Below are 10,435 nucleotides of genomic sequence, written 5' to 3'. Positions count from 1 at the left end.
TGTTGTTAGGACAAAATGGCAACCAAGAGATTGGGAAAAGATCTTTACCAATCCTACAACAGATAGAGGCCTTATATCCAAAATATACAAAGAACTCACAAAGTTAGACTGCAGGGAGACAAATAACCCTATTAAAAATGGGGTTCAGAGCTAAACAAAGAATTCACAGCTGAGGAATGCCGAATGGCTGAGAAACACCTAAAGAAATTTTCAACATCTTTAGTCATAAGGGAAATGCAAATCAAAACAACCCTGAGATTCCACCTCACACCAGTCAGAATGGCTAAAATCAAAAACTCTGATGACAGCAGATGCTGGCAAGGATGTGGAGAAAGAGGAATGCTCCTCCATTGTTGGTGGGATTGCAGACTGGTACAGCCATTCTGGAAATCAGTCTGGAGGTTCCTCAGAAAATGGGACCTGAGGACCCAGCTATACTCTCTTGGGCATATACACAAAAGATGCCAAACAATATACCAAATATATACCAATATACCAAAGACACATACTCCACTATGTTCATAGCAGCCTTATTTATAATAGCCAGAGGCTGGAAAGAACCCAGATGCCCTTCAACAGAGGAATGGATACAGAAAATGTGTTACATCTACACAATGGAATATTACTCAGCTATCAAAAACAATGACTTTATGAAATTCATAGGCAAATGGATGGAACTGAAGAATATCATCCTCAGTGAGGTAACCCAATCACAGAAAAACACACATGATGTGCACTCACTGATATGTGGATATTAGCCCAAATGCTTGAATTACCCTAGATGCACAGAACACACGAAACCCAAGAAGGGTGACCAAAATGCGAATGCTTCACTCCTTCTTTAAAAGGGGAACAAGAATACCCTTGGCAGGGAATAGGGAGGCAAAGTTTAGAACAGAGGCAGAAGGAACACCCATTCAGAGCCTGCCCCACATGTGGCCCATACATATACAGCCACCAAACTAGATAAGATGGATGAAGCAAAGAAGGGCAGGCAGACAGGAACCGGATGTAGATCTCTCCTGAGAGACACAGCCGGAATATGGCAAATACATAGGTGAATGCCAGCAGCAAACCACTGAACTGAGAACGGGACCCCCATTGAAGGAATCAGAGAAAGAACTCGAAGAGCTTGAAGGAGCTCGATACCCCTTATGAACAACAATGCCAATCAACCAGAGCTTCCAGGGACTAAGCCACTACCCAAAGACTATACATGGACTGACCCTGGGCTCCAAGTGCATAGGTAGCAATGAGTAGCCTAGGTAGGGTACCAGTGGAAGGGGAAGCCCTTGGTCCTGCCAAGACTGAACCCTCAGTGAATGGTATTGTCGGGGGAGGGTGGTAATGGGGGGAGGGTGGGGAGGGGAACACCCACATAGAAGGGGAGGGGGAAGGGTTAGGGGAATGTTTGCTTGGAAACCAGGAAAGGGAATAACACTCGAAATGTAAATAAGAAATACCCAATTTAATAAAGATGGAGAAAAAAAGGATTCTATATAATAAAAAAAATTGTGGCCTCAATAGTCAAGGGGGAAATATGGCAGCCGGAAGGAAAGTGAGCATCAGGATGAGAAGAGCTTAATGCATTGTCTTAAGCAGTTTAGATCTGTTTCACGTAAGCACGATTTTCTGCCCTTTGTGTTTGTGGCACACTGTTAGTTACACATACTTTGTAACATGTATACTGGTAGCTTAAGGACACACACACACACACACACACACATGAATTCTTGCTAAGGCAAAGAGAAAGATTAAAAGTCTGAAAACTCTATGCAAGGCAGCAGCCTGGGAGCTGCCCATCACCATGGTCTGACTTCAGTCTCTGGTGTCTATAAAAGCATTCCCATCTACCACATCGCTCACCCCCTTGACCTTGTGTGGGGCACAGCTATTTCCTCTTAGATGTGCACTTGTGAATACTTGGTGGCGATGTTCTGCCCAGTTCCGATGAGGCTAGGGCCATTCCCTGGGCTCAGCTGATGCTCCTTTCAAGCCTCTACTTTCTTTCTTGTTGCAGCTTGTGCTCTACTTCAGACCCTGCAGATGGCTCAGACCAGCATTCCATCTCAGAAAGTGTTGGAGTGCTGGCAACAGGAGGGTTTTAGTTATCATCGAGAGGACATCAGATAGAGGTTGAAAAGCTCTCTCCCTCTTAGCTGGATGGAGTCCATTTGCTCAAGGCAGCGGAATGCAGGAGGATAGAGGGGGAGGAGTCTACAACCTAAGTGACCGTAAACAGATAGGTCCAACTCTCCTGTGCCAACATGAAAGTGGGGAGGACGGGGAAGTTGGAAGCAGAAGCCGGTTTGGTAGGAAAGGAACTTTCAGGTCGCCGTGTTGACAGACGTAAAGGAGATAATAGGATTTGGCAGCTGCTACTGCTGCTGCTGTTGCTGATGTGTGTGTGTGTGTGTGTGTGTGTGTGTGTGTGTGTGTGTGTTGGGGGGGGGTTATGAAAAGAGAGTTAAAGATGGCCGTGGCATTTTAAGCCTGGCCAAGCAGGAGCATGTTTATGCAGTTAGCAGCCATGGATACTCTTCAGGAATCACCTGAGGAATGTGGATCACCATAGTTGGGTTTCACGTGGTGTGTATGCACGAGCTAGGATGAGTGATGTCCTTTAGGGTACTCTTAGCAATTGAACCAAGCTTCAGGAACATGGATATCGCCTGTTACAGCCATTCATCAACTTACTGTTTTATTAAACTTCATGTGTTATATATATATTTCCCTTTAAATGTGATTTTAGTTTTTGAAGCAGATTTATGTACATTTTTGGATGACAGTTTTAAACACATTCCCAACACTCAGAGGCTTTAAGGAGGAAGATTTTGGAGGCTGCACATTCAAGGGTACTGGGATGTTGCCATTTTGTTAGTGGCTCTAAAGTAATTGCTAGTCTAAGGCCCATGATAAGTCTACTTCCCCTGAGAAATATGTGAGGACATTACTGTGGCCCCTCTTTCTCCCCCTTTGGAGGAGAGCTGCACATCCTTGTAGACCTCCTATAAGGTCTTGGCTTGAATGTTGTAGGTAAATCCTGTGTGGGGCAGTCCCTAGGTAAGTCTAAGTTTTGAGTCTGTTCCTACAAATGAGGAAGGGCAAAACAACTTTCACTTGATGGTTATTTCCCCAATTTGAAAAACAGAAATGAAACCACCAGAACTTCTCAGACCGACAGTTAGCGGATGCACGCACTAACCAGAGTGACTGGGTCAAAGGAGTTGTAGCCGCTCTAAGGGGCTTCAGATTTCTTTGGGGGTGATGTTGCAGGTCAAGTGGTCTGTGTCCCCAGCACGAGTCACTTGAGACAATTTTATTGACACACGTATACTAAGTGGTCAGTTTGTGGCATAGAACATGTCAAAATACATTGCAGTCGTCTGGAATCTTGGCCACTTCCTTCAGGGCCGGTCAAAAGGATCCGGCATTGTGAAAAGAACTGGAAACCTGAGAGCTTTCCCTGGGGTTGGGGGTGGGGAGCCTGAGGGGAGGGATTGTTACCACTGGCCAGTTTACTTTCCTTTTTCTTGTGCTATGTTTTTCCAACACTTCCTCCTTTCATCTATTTCTGACTCTGTAAATTAGCTTTTCAATTCAGGAAGGATAATGAGTGCGTGACTGTACTGCGGTCTCGGGCTGGTAATGAGCATGTTAGTGCAGGGTTATAATGATGAGGTAGATGAGGTTTTAACACAGTAGCTGCCATTCTGTGTGTAAAGGGCAGGTGGGTCTCATGGGATTCCATTGGCAGTGGCCAAGAATGCACACAGCCTCTCTCCTCCCATTTCTTACTCTAGTCAATAGAAGGAGCAGAATGGGATGCCTGGAGGGTTTGTCTAATCTTTCCTGAGCCCCGTGATGAACCTCACCCACTCTGGCCTGAGGCATAGCAGGGCACAGCAGCATAGCTGACATTTTCAAAAAAAAATTTAAAAAAATTTTATTAATTATTTAATTACTTTACATCCCAATCGCAGCTTCCCCTCCCTCCTTTCCTTCCAGTTTGTCCCCTCCTCTCCCCCATCTTGATTAATGATGTTTCTACTGATCCACTTTCCCACTTTCAAATCTGTAATAAAATTGAGGAAAGCTGATGAAGGTTGAGTGTTCAGCAGTTTCTCAACTGAACATATTAGAACGTTTTGGCAAAACTTCCGATTGCCTTTTAACCCTCTGCACATACCAAACCCTGGAGTCAGAGTGTGGGGAATGTGGTACTACTCAGAGCATAAACCCGTGTTATCATAAACTTGGTGTGGCTTCACAGGTCAGGAGCTCAGAAGAGTGTTGTCAGGATTATCTCCGTCCATTCAGTGAGGGGCCATTTCCAGCAGGAATTGAGCCCTACGTATACAGATATTTTCAAAAACAAAATGTGCATTTTATCAATACACAATCCAATTTGAAATTGGATTTCAAATATTAGAAGCTGAGTTCAGCTTGTGATTTAAATATAACTGTTTGACTAGTTTTGGACAGCCCTTAGCTGGTGGGATGTCTGTGGCTTTATGGTACTTACTTCTGGGGTTTCTGTTTTCCTTGATTTCTCTTTCTGTGATCATAACCAAGTGAGACCGTTTATTCATTTTTTCACTTTATTAATGTACTGCCATGCCTTCTGGCTGAAAATTTTGAAAAAACCATGAGAAAATAATTGAATAATTAATGAAAATTTCAACTCCACCTCAGTTTTTAACATTCAGACAAAAAGAAAAAAGACCTTAGTAAAGAAATCTCAAAACGTAGATTTAGCCCTTAATCCCAAGGACAAAAAACACAGTTCCCTAGACTACAAAACAGATGTTTTCTGAAATAAATGAACATTCTAAAGTGTGGGAGTTGCTTTAGCATTAAGGTAGCTGAATTTAATTGACAGGACGGAAGATGGAAAGAGCTTACTTCTGCCACTCTGAGAGGCTCTTGTCTTCAGAGTCCAGTCACTCCAGGAGTGCCTCAGGGGAGGAAGGTCGCTTCATTTTCTCCGCTGCACTTAAGTGGGTCCACTTTTGGTTGGAAGAAAAAGCAACACCTATTAGAGCAGAGACCTTAACTAAACTAGACATATTTTCTTTTATTTACCGGGAAAGCATTTTTCTGAACATTTTTTGTGTGTGTTATAATCCATGCTCTGCTAGGTGAACATATACATTTGAGCAAACACTGTTGGATTACAGATAGAAGATGTGGGAACAGGATTGAGGACGGAAGATGAGGGGCGACAGAGTCACGTGACAAATCCTGGGAAATCAGACTCCACAGACCAGCATCAGGGTGTAGATCTGAGTTTATTGCCAAGCATATAAACTTATATATATTGTTTGCGCCTATCCCAACCCCCTAAATCCTCGGCCAATTGTATCTTGCAGCACTTACACCGTGCTTCAATGAAAGTCCTGCCTGATGAGGTAATTCAGAAGGCACTGGGGGAGCAGCCTCACTGGTTAGGACTTCAATGAAGATGGAGGAAGCAGCCCCCACCCTGACCGGGTTCTATTTCACTGTCTCACTGGTGTTCCAGGAGCCATCTTAGATCTGATTCAGGACCCATCCAGAAGTCACAGGAGCCTATGGGGCCTCACGCTCCTTCCCACCTTTTCCTTCACAGGGTTGACGTCCACATCCTCACAAGAAGCCCCACACTGTCTTGAAAAATAGGAAACCTTGAAAATCTGTGAGAATCCGGGATTCACACTTGACAGCTAATTGGGTAGCTTGGTAGTGCTTTGCGTTGATAGCAAAAGACAGGAGTTAACTTAGGTCAGAGACAAATGACTATTGCTGATAGCCCAGGGGCATGGTATTGGTGACAGTCTTTATGTTTCCTCATCCCATGGGGCTAACAAACTGTCCGAGTAAAGACAGTTTACTCATGACACCGGTGCTGAGACTATGCTTAGAGGATGCTGACATCCAAATGGGTCGTCTCTTGTATCGTAAACTACATTGAGAAGATACAGAGGCGCAGAAAAGCAGATGTTAATGAGAACAAGGATTCGCTTCCCACGACCAGAGGAACAGCGTTTGCAAAGGCCTTGAGCGGTTGGCTATTTTGAGTACGACAGAGAATGTGGCATGAGGCCAAGCAGGGAATGACACCGAATCCTCAGGAGCTTTGCATGCTCTGAGATTATGAGGAAGGCTTCCGACTCTTGTTAGCCTAAGAATCTCAGAACATCTTAAGCATGAAAATGGTATGATTAAGTTTTATCTTCTGCTAACTGGTATAGAGTCGAGTAACTAACTGGTATAGTAGTTATATAGAGAGTAGCTAACTGGTACAGTATAGAGTTCATTGGACCCCAGATGAGCTCTGAGGATCTCTGTTGTATTTTATAAAAAGATAGAGGAATATGTTTGGTGGATGTGTAGTCAGGTATGGGAGGAGTTGTCTCCGCAGGCCCATACTGAGGCATCCCTTCCTTCGGAGGGACCAGTCACATAAAGGTGTAGAATAGAATAGAGTTTATTCAGGCTTGGGGAGGGGAGGTGAGAGGATAGTAGGGCAGAGAAGGGCAGAGAGAAAGAGAGAGAGAGAGAGAGAGAGAGAGAGAGAGAGAGAGAGAGAGAGAGACCAGCCATGAGCATGTGGAGAGAGAGTGGGGAGGGGAATGGGGGACAGAGGGAAAGGGATGAGAGGACAGAGTGAGAATAAGAAGGCAAGAACAAGAGAGAGAGGAGGGGGCAAGCAGCCCTTTTTATAGTGAGTCAGGCACACCTGACTGATGCCAGGCAACTGTGGGGTGGAGCTTAGACAAATGGTAACGATCTCTTACTAAATGTCATTAAAGCACACTGTTTCCTTCATTCGCTTTAAACATTAGGGAAGTCTTTCCCCATTTTTCCATGTCACTATCTCACTCTAGATCTCTGATGCTCCAGTGTTACCACTAGACCTCACACAGTCAGGTCTGGCAGCCCTCTCTCTTCAGCCCCGCCATGTACATACTTTTTTTTTTTTGCCGATGTACAGTGGGGTTATTGCTATTTAAGTAGCTAGATTTCTTAATATTTTTAGAGTTGTAAACATTACTTTCTTGGAGTTTCTTTACTTTTTTTATACGCCAATAATATGGTAAGAATTTTTACTTAGCATGATATAATTTGTAAGTTTAAATCTAGAAGGTAAATAGCAACATTCTATTTAATTAGATGAACATGTATATACTCTATTTAAGCAGATACTTTTCCAAGAAGAGGAAATAAAGATACTTATACAAAGTGTAACTATTGCATTTTGAAATGTTTTTAAAAGATGGGGTTTGCTACGCTCAGTGATGACTTACATTTGTAAATCTAGCACTGCAGAGACTGAGAAGGGAGCTGCCATGGATTCCAGGCCAGCCTAGGTAGGTTACATGGTATATAGTAAGTTTCTGGCCCTCTGGGCTGTGATGTGAAACCACCCTGTGTGGTGGTTTGAAAAGGAATGGCCCAAATAGACTCCTGTGTTTGAACGCTTGGCCCACAGGAAGTGACACTGTCAGGAGGTGTGGCCTTGTCACTTGAGGTTTCATTATGTTCAAGTTATGTCCAGTGTGGCCAACAGACTCCTATTGCTGTTGCCTGAGGTTCAAGATGTAGACTTTTCAGCTTTCTTCCAACATCACATCTACCTGCATACTGCTATGTTTCTCACCTTGATGATAATGGACTAAACCACTAAACTGTAATCCAGCCCCAAATAAATGTTTTCCTTTATAAGAGTTGTGTGGGTCTGGTGCAATAGAAATGCAAACTAAGCCACCCTGTCTGAAAAACAAAAGAAACAACAACGAAAGGAACAAAAATTAACTGAATAAGAAAGTCAAGGATACAAAATGTTCATTGGTTATTTTAAATTTCCAAATTTTGCAGTGGGTTTTGGTGTGGAAGTAGTGATTGTTTTAAAAATCCTTTCTGGAGATGTGCCCTCTGATAGTCCTTGCACTGGCTCTCTGCTGTCAGCATTACTGTTAGGTCTCAGGCAGCACAGAAATGACAGACTTGGCTCAATTCAAACTGGATTACAGAAGGATTTCTGGTAGTTAGATAAAAGCCGACATTCCTCATGAACATGAGACTTGTGAGAGTTCCTGTCCACCAAAAGACTTCATTTTCCTTGCCTCTGGCAGAGGGACATATGACTCTCCAATGACACATACCAGATAGTTGCATATCAAAGGCCATGGTGGCCTCCAGGCTCCCTCAGTCCCTACTCACAGATCCACATTTCCAGCCCCCATTATTAGCACACTGGTACCTTCCTGCCCTGGACACCTAGTCCTGCTCCTGCTCTCCCTCTGCTCCCAAGCTGCCATCTCCCAGTTACTTGCCCTCCTTATAACCCCACATGATTTTCCTCCCCCAGCTTTCGCACCTCTCTTACTGATAGCCCTGGCCATGGCCAGCCTGTTTCCTTTTCTTTCTGACTCCTCCAGGAGCCTCTGAGTGGTCTCTCTCTTATCTACAATAAAGATTGTTGGCATTCCTTCTACAGTCTACTCAATGGTTACCTAGCAACAGTCAGGTAGGCCTGGCTTGCTATAAAAGGGACTCAGGACTCTCTGACTCTCTGACTCCCACCCTGACCCCTTCCTCTCTTCCCTTCCTCTCCCCGCTCTCTCCATGTATTTCTGGTCTCTCTCTCTCTCTCTCTCTCTCTCTCTCTCTCTCTCTCTCTCTCTCTCTCTGTCTTTCTTTCTCTTCGTCCTCTGTTCCCTCTCCTCCTCTGACTCTACTCCATTCTTAACTCCCCTTCCTATGCCCCCAAATAAACTCTACCCACTGAGGCACCCTCTCCCATCACACCATATCTCTATGAAACATATAAAAATATCTTTCCCTCAATGGAGCAGCCATTTTGGTAGTTTTTTACTTTACCTCCTCATATACAGTTACATGATGTTTAGTGGGTTAAAACAACACAACTCCTTCTATAGTTGTGGAGGTCAGAAACCTGCAATCATATCAATGTGCATATCAATGTCAAGATCTTGGCAGAACTGGCTTCTCCCTGAAGCTTGAAGGCAGGAGTTGTGTCCTGTACTGGACTGCCCTGGAAACCAAACTGGCCACTGTCCTTGGAAGTTGTTCGACTTCTTAAATGTTATCACAACTGGGCTTCTTAATTATTTATGTTTCCTCTCCGAATGAGGGCAAGGGGAGGATCTTGGAATCTTTACCAGACACTCCTCCTAACTAGTGTACAAGTCTGCCCTAATTTCACATGGCCTCCAGGTTTGGAGGAATGGCTATAGGATTTAGGTGGGGAGAAATTGGGAGCGGGGGTAGGGACTCTACTTCCACAGCCTTGAAGGAGTCATAATTCATGCCAGAGTCTGCATCTTCCAATGTGGCCATGCCTTCCAATGTGGCTGTAACTTCTAATGTGTCTGTACCTTCCAACGTGGCTGCTTTAAGGCCATTCTCAATCCTAGCTGTAGCCCCGCATCTACTGCTCTATACACAAGTCTAGTGAATATTTTGGTTCCCTAGAATGAGCTTTGGTGAACTCTTACCTTGGGTTGTTACTGGAACCATAGAAGGAAGGGGTAGAGTTGTTCACATCTCCTCACAGGAAGGAGATTTAGCAACTTGGACTCACACTGATATTCCAGAACAAACTCCCCACCTCAAGATCCTGAACTTAGACAGAACTGGTAACTTCCTTTTAGTTTAACATGGTACTTTTGAGACCCTGAGCTTTGGAAGTCAGGCACATAGCCTGGGAACTGTTGCTCAGCCAACCGCACTTTCACGTTCTTTGGAAAGTACCATTTATTTCCTCCAGTCACAGCTCTATTTGATTTGGAGTTACAGCTGAGATAATTGGACTCTGTAGACATGTCATCCATATTGATCTGTGTAGAATAATTTCTTGGTGTTAGAGGCTGTTGAGGGAAACCCCCTTCCCCACGGAATGAGCTCTCTATCTTTGGATGTGCCAGGCAGGTTTGCTCTTTCCAGATCTCACTTCCCACTCCAGGGCTCACACCTTCCGAAGGCACTACTGGCTGCTGGTATCCTCATCCTTGCCAGAACATTCAACAGAGTTGCCACAGCATTCACAGTAGTTAGCACAGCCTACAGTTACCATGTGTCACCGAAAAGGCTCTGAAATAAACACTGTTATCTCCACAACAGGTTTGACTCCTGAATGGAACCCACATCTCAGCTTTCTCGTATCCATCTTGTGATTTTCTTATTAGTATAGTTCACATCTTAGTCATATTCATTGTATTAAAGCACACAGCTTAATTTTAGTGGATTATGATGCACTTAAAATGTTGTACAGATTTCTACTAATTCCTGAGTGTTCCTAACCCTCCAAAAGAAACTCAAGCCCTGTTAGTAGCAACTCTAAGTCCTCCCTTAATGAGCTGGTGGCATGTATGAGAGCCAAAGTTACATTTTAAGATTTTTAAAATTACTGTTTCTAAGAGATCTCTGA

The 10,435-nt window shown here is 44.0% G+C and overlaps 1 long non-coding RNA gene across 1 annotated transcript; it reads right to left on the bottom strand.

Moving 5' to 3' along the window:
* Positions 1-4,845: 4,845 nt before the first annotated feature.
* LOC134487056 (uncharacterized) lies at positions 4,846-8,474 on the bottom strand. The gene is made up of 2 exons (XR_010066775.1): positions 8,363-8,474; positions 4,846-5,009 (listed from the first exon to the last, which is right to left on the bottom strand). It is a non-coding gene; the product is annotated as an uncharacterized LOC134487056 (long non-coding RNA).
* Between the last annotated feature and the right edge of the window lie 1,961 nt (positions 8,475-10,435).

This window comes from Rattus norvegicus, chromosome 5 (genome assembly GCF_036323735.1).
Source record: "Rattus norvegicus strain BN/NHsdMcwi chromosome 5, GRCr8, whole genome shotgun sequence".
Taxonomy (NCBI): Eukaryota; Metazoa; Chordata; class Mammalia; order Rodentia; family Muridae; genus Rattus; species Rattus norvegicus.
The sequence above is the reverse complement of the archived record's forward strand: the minus strand, read 5'-3'. Positions and strand labels throughout refer to the sequence as shown.